Below are 9,688 nucleotides of genomic sequence, written 5' to 3' on the forward strand. Positions count from 1 at the left end.
GGAAGGAAGGAAGGAAGGAAGGAAGGAAGGAAGGAAGGAAGGAAGGAAGAAAGAAAGGAAGGAAGGAAGGAAGGAAGGAAGGAAGGAAGGAAGGAAGGAAGGAAGGAAGGAAGGAAGGAAGGAAGGAAGGAAGGAAGGAAGGAAGGAAGGAAGGAAGGAGAGAAGGAAGGAAGGAAGGAGGGAAGGAAGGAAGGAAATCCATTCTGGGATAGCTGTTCCATCTCTGAAGCTGCAGTCCTCACCCATATCAGACCCCTTCCTTAAGGTCGATGATGGATGTTAAAGGCTCGTCAAGGGTGAGCAGGTTTCTCCTTTGGAGGCAAAGGTGAATCCATGGTTAGATGAGCAGCTTTACCACATATCATCAGTTGATGTAGAATCAGTGTCGTCATTTTTGTAAGGATTTAGTCTATTGTAAATGGCTTCAATTACTTTCTGCTTGCTTGCCAATTCACCCCGTGGTGGGAGGCTGGGAATGTGCTCCCTGGCTACCGTGCACATCACGTGGACTCAGTCAGGGACACCTTCCCCCTGCTTCTTTATGATTTCTTCTACTCTGCTTTCCAGGTACTGGTTCAGCCCCGCCTCCTTCTTCCCTGCTTCTGCTGAGGCTTTAGGTGCATTTGGAAAACAGATCAAAATCACACTTACGGTGTCTCAACTTTCCTTATACAAACAGGTGTCTACTGCTTCATCACAAACTTTCTCAAGGTCATAAGTGACTTCAAGTCTGGATCTCACAAAGTCACAGAGCTCTTCGTTTCCCATGACGTCCCAGATACCATCATATGCAAGAATGATCAACTGATCATCTTCTTCAGACCTTTCAATATCATGGACTTCCGGCTCAGGTGAGACAGGCTGCTCTATGGGACCTTTGCAATGGACACATTTGTAATCGAAATCCCCAGCCAGAGAGCCATTGAAAGGCTGAATCATCACTGAGCCCCCTGCATTCTGATTTTGTTCTTTTTCCAGAGAATTTGGTTTATGGTCTTCTAAAGTAAACCTCTCGAGTTTCCACAGTTTTTTTTTTTTTTAAGATTTATTTATTAATTGTATATGAGTACACTGTAGTTGTACAGATAGATGGTCGTGAGCCTTCATGTGGTTGCTGGGAATTGAATTTCGTACTCTGCTCGCTCCAGTTGCCCTGCTCACACTGGTCAACTCCGCTCCCTCGGTCCCTGCATGCTCTGGCCCAAAGATTTATTTATTATAAATAAATACACTGTGGCTGTCGCATACGCACCAGAAGAGGGCATCAGATCTCATTACGAGTGTTTGTGAGCCACCATGTGGTTTCTGCGATTTGAATTCAGGACCTGCAAAAGAACAGTCAGTGCTCTTACCCACTGAGCCATCTCTCCAGCCCGAGTCTCCACAGTTAATGAAGTAAGTATTTTGGGGAGAACTTAAGACACCCACAGCTGTTGACCCATTTCTATCTGTACCATGTTTCTTCTCTGACGTAACTCTCATATGTCCATCAATCTCCAGAAAAACGATTCTTTCCTTTTTCTACCAAAGGTGCTCCTGCAGACCCTCTAAAATCCTGGTTCTTGGAGATGTGATCTAACAAGTGCTCACACTAGTATTTGGCAACCTGAGAACCAGCATGCTCATCAGATACAGAAAAAATAAAAAGGCTATGTCTCAAATCCACTTGGCAAATGGATCACAGCTGTACGTGCATCCTCCATTTCAACTCGCCAACCTTGCAGGCTGCTTAGGCCACATCGCAACCTATCCCCCTGCCCCTGGGCACTATGCTTTTCCATCATTTGCTTGTGTAAAAATGCTCCCATTATGACTTGATCCTCTAGGTCTGGAGCAGCCTGGGGCAGTGGTGACGACAGCTGCGGGGTACAGGCGGAGGAGGGGAGGAGCCGGGCTGAGTCTGGTCCCTAGGCTCTCGGAGCCCTCCTGGCTCAAATCATCAGGGCTTCGGAGCAGGAGGCGGAGAGCCGGGCCTCAGGCGGAGAGCCGGGCCTAGGCGGAGGAGGAGCCCAGGACTCATCTCTCTCCGCCCCATTTGCCTGGGCCTTCCTCCCTGAACGCCAGCCACTAGATACCGAGCTAAGGACCCGGCGGGCGCGGAGACCACACGGTTCTACCTCCTGGGCGCGCTCCCGCCCCTAGAGCCTCCATCGCCTCTAGTGCGGCCCCGCGCACGCGCGCGCTCGTTCTCGACAGCGCGGCCCCTCTCCCTGCCAGGCCCCGCCCCGCGCCGCTGCTCCCCCTACCCCTAGCCCTGCAGCTGTGGCTAGGCCTAAGGGTTGCAGAGACCTGGATGTGGGAGGGCCGGAACTGTATCCTAGATACTTTTGGTGTATAATATCTGTTAGTTCCATTATTTCCCTGTTTAGTTTTTGTCTGGAGGACCTGTCCATTGATGTAAGTGGGATTGTGAAGTCTTGTACTACCAGTCTGTGAGAATTAATGTGTGATATTAGCTTCAAAGCTTCTTCATTAACAAAGGTGGAAGACTTTGTGTTTAAGTCATTGGTGTTAAAATTTGAAATGTTATCTAGGTGGATTTTTCCTTGGATGCATCTCTTTTGATTAATTTTTGTTTACAATCTATTTTTATTAGATATTAAAATAGCTACACCAGCTTGCTTCTTACATCCTTTTGCTTAGAATATTTTTTAATACTTTTACCTTCAGGAAATGTCTATTCTTAGCATTGAAGGTTGTTTCTTGTATGGAGCAGAAGAATTAGTCCTGGTTGAACATCCATTCTATTAATCGGTGTCTTTTTATTGGGGAACTGATGCCACTGATGTTGAAAGATGTCAAGAAATGATGGCCGTTTATTCCTGTTATTTTGTTGCCGTTGTTGTCTGTGTGTTCTTGCATACTTTGGTTTTGCCTACGTGTAATTATGTATTTACTGTGTTTTCATGTATGTAAATAACCTCATCGGTTTAGATTTTTTCTTCTAGAACCTTCTGTACTGATGCATTTCTTGGCAGATAGTGTTTAAGTTTGGCCCTTTTCTCCATTTATACTTATACAAAATTTTACGGAGTATAGTTATCTTAGATGGCATCTGTGCCATTTCTTAGAGTCTGTAGCATATGTGGCTTTAGGTCACCATTGAGAAGTCAGTTATAATTCAAATAGGTCTGCTTTCATAAATTACATGGTCTTATTCTCTTGTACCTTTTAAATTCTTTCTTTGCTCCCTATGTTTAGCATATTGATTATTATATGGTGAGAAAACTCTCCTTTCTGTTTTTTTTTTTTTTTTGGTTTTTCGAGACAGGGTTTCTCTGTGTAGCCCTGGCTGTCCTGGAACTCACTCTGTAGACCAGGCTGGCCTCGAACTCAGAAATCCGCCTGCCTCTGCCTCCCGAGTGCTGGGATTAAAGGCGTGCGCCACCACGCCCGGCTAAAATTCTCCTTTCTGCTCCCAGCTCTTTGGTGTTTTGATTTCTTCTTGTACCTTGGTAGGCATGCCCTTCTTTAGTTTAGGAAATTTTTCTTCCATAATTTCTTTGAAAATATTTTCTGGGCCTCTGGTTTAAATTCTAATCTTTCTTATATCCCTGTTATTTGCAGGTATGGTTTTTTTCTTTAAAGGAATAGATGCCCAGGGTAGGATGCTACCCAAAGGGAAAAATCCCACTTTCTGAGGAGAAGCGGGAGCAATAGGGAGAAGTATTTCTTTTTTTTTTCTTTCTTTCTGTTTGTTTGTTTGTTTGTTTGTTTGTTTTTTGTTTTTTCAAGACAGGGTTTCTCTGTATAGCCCTGGCTGTCCTGGAACTCACTGTGTAGACCAGGCTGGCCTTGAACTCAGAAATCCTCTGCCTCTGCCTCCTGAGTGCTGGGATTAAAGACTTGAACCACAACGCCCGGCAGGGAGATGTATTTCTAAGGGTGGGACTGGGAACAGAGCAGAGGGAAGGGGTTGTGATCAGGATGTAAGTGAATAAAAAAATAAAAATTGAGAGGGAGTGATCTTTCCGAAGCCTCCCTGGTGTTCTGGCATGCATGGCCTATGACTGGGTCCCTGTGGCACAGATACATCTGGAAAAGGAGGGCTGAATGGAGGTGGTTTTTATAGTATTGGCTCATAGGCCTGGACTATATTTTTTGAACACATCAAGTCTGGCATACACTGTTGTATGAGCATCACCCACACCTTAGAATTTTGAAATTTAGCAGAGAATATTATTTTTTCTAGTTAGACAGGTATTTATGTCATTAATACTGCAGGTGACTTCAGAGTTACTGGATTTCAGGTGTGTGACTTTCTTCTGACCTGTTGTGTACATTTTTTAAAAATATGACGATGAGTCTTTTGCCTGTATGCACACATATGTACCATTTGTGCTTTGTCTCCCCCTCACCACAGTCTGAAGATTGCTTCAGAAACTCTGAGCTTGGACTTATAAGTAGTTGTGAGCCCCCAGGTATGCACTTATTTGTAAGCCCAGTAAGAGCTCTTCACCACTGAGCCATCTTTTTGACCCTGTGTAGTTTATGATCAACATTCAAATTGCCAGTGTTTTCATCTGTTCATTTGTAACTGTTTTAATATGTATTATCTTTTGGTGGGATCTTCTTAATTTTTCAGTTTAAACTGGGACACGTGGGGTTTATGGAAAATGGAGATAGAACTAAAGTGAATGTATAAATCTTTATAGACACTTCAATGAAAGCCTCTGAGGTCTTTCTATCTATTTGCTTGTTTTATTGATTTTTGAGGAGGAGACTGGATCTTAATAAATATCTCTGGCTAGCCTGAAATTTCTTGCACAGAGAAAGCTGGCTCCATCTCAATGAGATGCCCCTCCTTTCTGCCTGCTGAGTGAATGAGCCAGTATACCCAGCTTGGCCACCTTTTTTATAATTACCAGTTAGTCACATCATTTCTCTGAACTCACTCCTGTTAATTGTTTGGCTTGTCTTTCTGTGTGTTTGATAATAAGAAGCATTTCTTTTTTTTTTTTTTTTTTTTTTTTTAAAAAGCATTTCTATTCATGGCGATATCTTATTCAAACCACACAGAAATTGTCAGGATCCGAAAATCCATGAGTGAAGACCCAGACCCAGATAGAATGCAAAACCAAAGAGCATTTATTCTGCAGAAACAACCAGCATGTGGGGTCAACCATTCTCTAAAATGGAGATCCCAGACAAAGGTATGCAGGCCTTCTTACAGGGAACTGGGGGAACTCTCTAGAAGGATTACCTAATCTAAAATTTCACTGGTGGCTGCTGGAGGATCATAAGTGGTTAGTGGTCTGCATTCTTATGTCTGAATGTTCAACCACGTGATGAAATAGGGCTGCCCAGGACAAATTCTGAGATATTTACCCATTTTTGTGGTTATCCCCAGCCTGTTTTGGGGGGTGGAGATTTATGAACTTGTTCTGGATGTTCTGTTCTTAATACTGAAGCATTATGACTTAGCTTCTGGGACTTACAGGCTATTCCTGAGGCTGGCACTTTATGGTGTTTTTTGAAATCAGGCCTGGTCCTTAAATGGAGACAATGGGGTCCTTAAATGGAGATAAATGAGGTTCATGTTGTCCTTTCAAAATGACATGGCGTGACCTTGTTTTCATTTTTCTTCTACAATGACTTTGTAATAGTATTATAACATCAATGCCATGAATTGAGTGTGGGAAGCATCAGAATTATATGAATATATTGTCATGAAATATACACTTTCCTTTTTCCATTTATTTATTCATTTATTTAATGTACACCATTGCTGTCTTCAGACACACCAGAAGAGGGCATCAGATTCCATTACAGATGATTGTGAGCCACCGAGTAATTGCTGGGAATTGAACTCAGGACCCCTGGAAGAGCAATCGGTGCTCTTGACCGCTAAACCATTATTCAATTAAATAAGTTTTTTTTTTTTTTATTCTAGAGGGAAAAAAAATCTGACAAGTACCATCAATCTTTTCCAGCATTGTCATGCTTGTTTTTATTTTGTTTGCACCTAGTTTCATATAGACAACAGCCCTATAAATGTAAATGGCAAGGTAAACCATTTAGATTTCACAGTTCTCCCTTTTTTTCTTTTCTTTTTTTTTCCTTTTTTCTTTTTACAGATTTATGTTATTTATATGAGTACACTGTAGCTGTCAGACACACCAGAAGAGGGCAAAGGGTCCCATTGCAGACTGCTCTTCCAGAAGTCCTGAGTTCGATTCCTAGCAACCACATTGTGATTCACAGTTCTCTCAATTGCATAAAATAACTTACAGAGATATAAAACTTTATGGATGTGTAGTAGTGTCTTTCCTGTCACAGGGACCAAACACAATGTGCCGGGCAATCTTTACAAGAGTTTAATCTTGCTAATGGTTCCAGAGGAATATGAATCACCATGAAATTGGCCCAGCAACAAGTGTCAGACATGGCAGCTAAAGCAGGAAGCCCAGAGCTCCCATCCTCAACCAGAAGCATGAAGCAGAGAGTGGGAACTGCAATGTGATGTGGATGCAAACCCTCAAAGGCCACTCCCAGTGACAGGTTTGCTCCAGCAGGGCAGGATATCCCAAATTTCCCCTGAAGATAGCACCAACAGAAAAGGAGTAATTTAGCTGGGTGTGGTGGCGCACGCCTTTAATCCCAGCACTCGGGAGGCAAAGGCAGGTGGATTTCTGAGTTCAAGGCCAGCTCGATCTACAAAGTGAGTTCCAGGACAGCCAGGGCTACACAGAGAAACCCTGTCTCGAAAAACAAAACAAAACAACAACAACAACAACAACAACCCCCCCCCCAAAACAAAAAAAAAAAAACCCAACAACAACAAAAGAAAGAAAGAAAGAAGAGGAGTAGTTGTTTGACGTCCAGCATCCATGCTTCCTTTCTGTTGCATGTCATAAGTCATTATGAAGAATAACTCTAAGTAAGCATTTGAATGTTTCAACATCTAGTTTTCAGCAACGAACATTGGCGGAAGAAAAACACTCATGAGTAAAATTTTCTTTAATGATTTGCTTTAATTTTAATTATGTGATGCTACTGTGTCTTTGTGTGAGTATATGCATGCCCTTCTGTATTTGTGTAGCATGAATTACAGGAATTAAAAAAAACAAACAAACATGACCTTAGTCTTGGGATTGAAATTATATTAACTGTTCCACCATGTCTCTAGTTTTATTTTTTTATAATTGATTGATTGATTGATTGATTGATTATGTATATAGCATTCTGCCTGCATATATGACTGCAGACCAGAAGAGAGCACCAGATCTCATTGTAGATGGTTATGAGCCACCATGTGGTTTATGGAAATTGAAATCTGGACCTCAGAAAGAGCAGCCAGATTTCTTTTTCCTCTAGATTCAAAACCCTTATTTAATTGAATAATGGTTCAGCAGTTAAGAGTACCGATTGCACTTCCAGAGGTCCAGGCACTTAACTTCTGAGCCATCTCTCCAGCCCTCTACTACTATTGATATACAAGTCTCTATTAATGTCTGGAAATATGGAAGAATTCAAATAAGAGAAAATCCTATTTATGAAAACAATTTAGGAAAGACTTTTGACATCACAGTTGTCTCTAATTTCAAGAAAGTAATATTTGTTCTTTCACCTCTTTTTCATCAGAGCCTTGAAGCAAGTAAATCATTTATCATATTTAGTCAAGACTGATGGAAAAAAATCACTAAAATGTGGTTTCTATTTTGAAACATTTGGAGTATAAAGTGTGCTTTATGTGTGGTAAATCCATTTAGTGAATGTTATTTTGTGGCTCATGGATTCCTTCTGTGGCTCTTTTGTCATTTTCTATTGTGCTGTCATTTGATGATAGGTATTTATCTGCTGAAATGTTTAGAATGAAATGCCCACCATGCAAGTGAGCCATTATTTAATTAAATGTCAGCATTGTATGACCTCACTTTTTGTGTAAGGGTGTCTGGGAAAGGGTGGTGGGTCCAGCCTCTTTTCCATATTTTCACAAAATCTCTTGAGATGTTTTTGTTTGTTTTCTAGCCTGTCTAGGATGTCAGTAATTTGTCAGGCTATATTTGAACTCTAGATCTACATGTGTCAGCCTCTTGAGTACAAGTCCAATGGTAGAAGATGTACCCTGTATGTGTCCTGTCTTGTTAACATACTTCTAACAATGTTAATGTTATAATGCTTAAGAGAAGAGAAAGTAAGTAATATAAACAAAGTATTACTTTCATCTATATGGAAGATAAGTAATAAGGAGATAATAAAAATCAACTCTATATCTCATAACACAGCTTGATGGATTATGTATATATAACTGGACATTTCATGCTCCTTCATGTCTCTATTAGTTTTTATTAGTCTCTATTTGACACTTCATTTTGAAGTACTGCTTCCTAAAGGAATTATCTGGAAATGACAAATAATGTAACTATGCTGAGATTTGTTTTTTTAACAAACATTTCTGGAGAGAGAGAGAGAGAGAGAGAGAGAGAGAGAGAGAGAGAGAGAGAGAGAGAGAGAGAAGTGATTATGGGTTTATAGACCATGGCCGATTCATGGAACCTAGAAGACAACTATGTTGGATGTTCTGTGGTCATCGTCATATTGTAATCAAGGTCAGGTTGCTGGCCTTGAACACAACAGACATTTCCCACTAGATTTTCTCAGTGGGGCTCAAATAAGATTAGTTGATACATTACATAAGTAAATTATTGTCTCCTTTTCAGATTGTAAACATATTTTCATCCAAGAATAGGGGAAGTAAGGACAATTTGAAGAGTGAATCCTAATTTCTAATGAAAATCATCTACTGCTATTATTTTTCTTTTTTGGATTGTGTTAGTTTATTCTAAGGACCAAACACTTGTTTGTAACACTTCCTCAGAACTACAAATGAATGGTAGAGTTGTTACAGTGAATAAATAGGATTGTTTCTCTTTTTATTTTATTTTTTTGGTTATTTATTTATTTATTTATTTAATCTATGTGAGTACACTATAGCTGTACTGATGGTTGTGAGCCTTCATGTGGTTGTTGGGGATTTAATTTAGAACTTCTGCTTGCTACAGTCAACCCTGCTCGCTCTGGCTAGCCCCACTCACTCCAATCAGCTCAGCTTGCTCAGTCCCCGCTCACTCCAGCCCAAAGATGTATTATTATTATATGTATGTTATTATTATAACCACATTTTCTGTATCTATTCTTCAGTTGACAGACATCTGGGTAGTTTCCAGCTTCTGGTTATTTCAAATAAGGGTGCTATGAACAGANTAGAACATGCGTCCTGGTGTATGGTGGAGCATCTTTTGGATATATCCCTAGAAGCTGTATGACTGGTTCTTNAGGTAGAATTATTTCCAATCTTCTGAGGAACCACCAGATTGATTTCCAGAGTGGTTTACAGTTAGCAATTCCACTAGCAAAGGACGAGTATTACTCTTTCTCTACATCCTAGCCAGCATATGCTGTCATTTGAATTTTTAATCTTAGCCATTCTTATTGGTGTAAGGCAGAGAATCTTAGAGAATGGTTTTGATTTGTATTTCCCTGATGACTAAGAATGTTAGGTGCTTCTTCTTGACAGTTCCAGATTCCTCTGTTGAGATTTCTCTGTTTAGTCCTGTACCCTATTTTTTAATTGGGTTATTTATGTTTTTGCAGTCTAACATCATACGTTCTTTACCTATTTTGGATATTAAACCTCTATCAGATGTAGGGTTAGTAAAGATATTTTCCCAATCTATCTGTTGAT

General features: G+C 40.6%; 1 long non-coding RNA gene and 1 pseudogene across 3 annotated transcripts; one reads left to right on the forward strand and one right to left on the reverse strand.

The window, feature by feature from the left end:
• Positions 1 to 351: 351 nt before the first annotated feature.
• Positions 352 to 1,820, reverse strand: LOC110288969 (annotated as a pseudogene). Its single transcript, XR_002377316.1, has 2 exons — positions 1,357 to 1,820; positions 352 to 1,011 (listed from the first exon to the last, which is right to left on the reverse strand). The product of XR_002377316.1 is annotated as a protein phosphatase 1A-like (transcript).
• Positions 1,821 to 2,281: 461 nt separating this feature from the next.
• Positions 2,282 to 6,112, forward strand: LOC115030350. Of its 2 annotated transcripts, none has more exons than XR_003835928.1 (3): positions 2,282 to 2,397; positions 5,020 to 5,153; positions 6,078 to 6,112. It is a non-coding gene; the product is annotated as an uncharacterized LOC115030350 (long non-coding RNA). The 2 variants fall into 2 exon arrangements; XR_003835927.1 differs by lacking the exon at positions 2,282 to 2,397 and adding an exon at positions 4,361 to 4,421.
• The last annotated feature ends 3,576 nt before the right edge of the window (positions 6,113 to 9,688 follow it).

This window comes from Mus caroli, unplaced genomic scaffold (assembly GCF_900094665.2).
Source record: "Mus caroli unplaced genomic scaffold, CAROLI_EIJ_v1.1 scaffold_12071_1, whole genome shotgun sequence".
NCBI classification, from domain to species: Eukaryota; Metazoa; Chordata; class Mammalia; order Rodentia; family Muridae; genus Mus; species Mus caroli.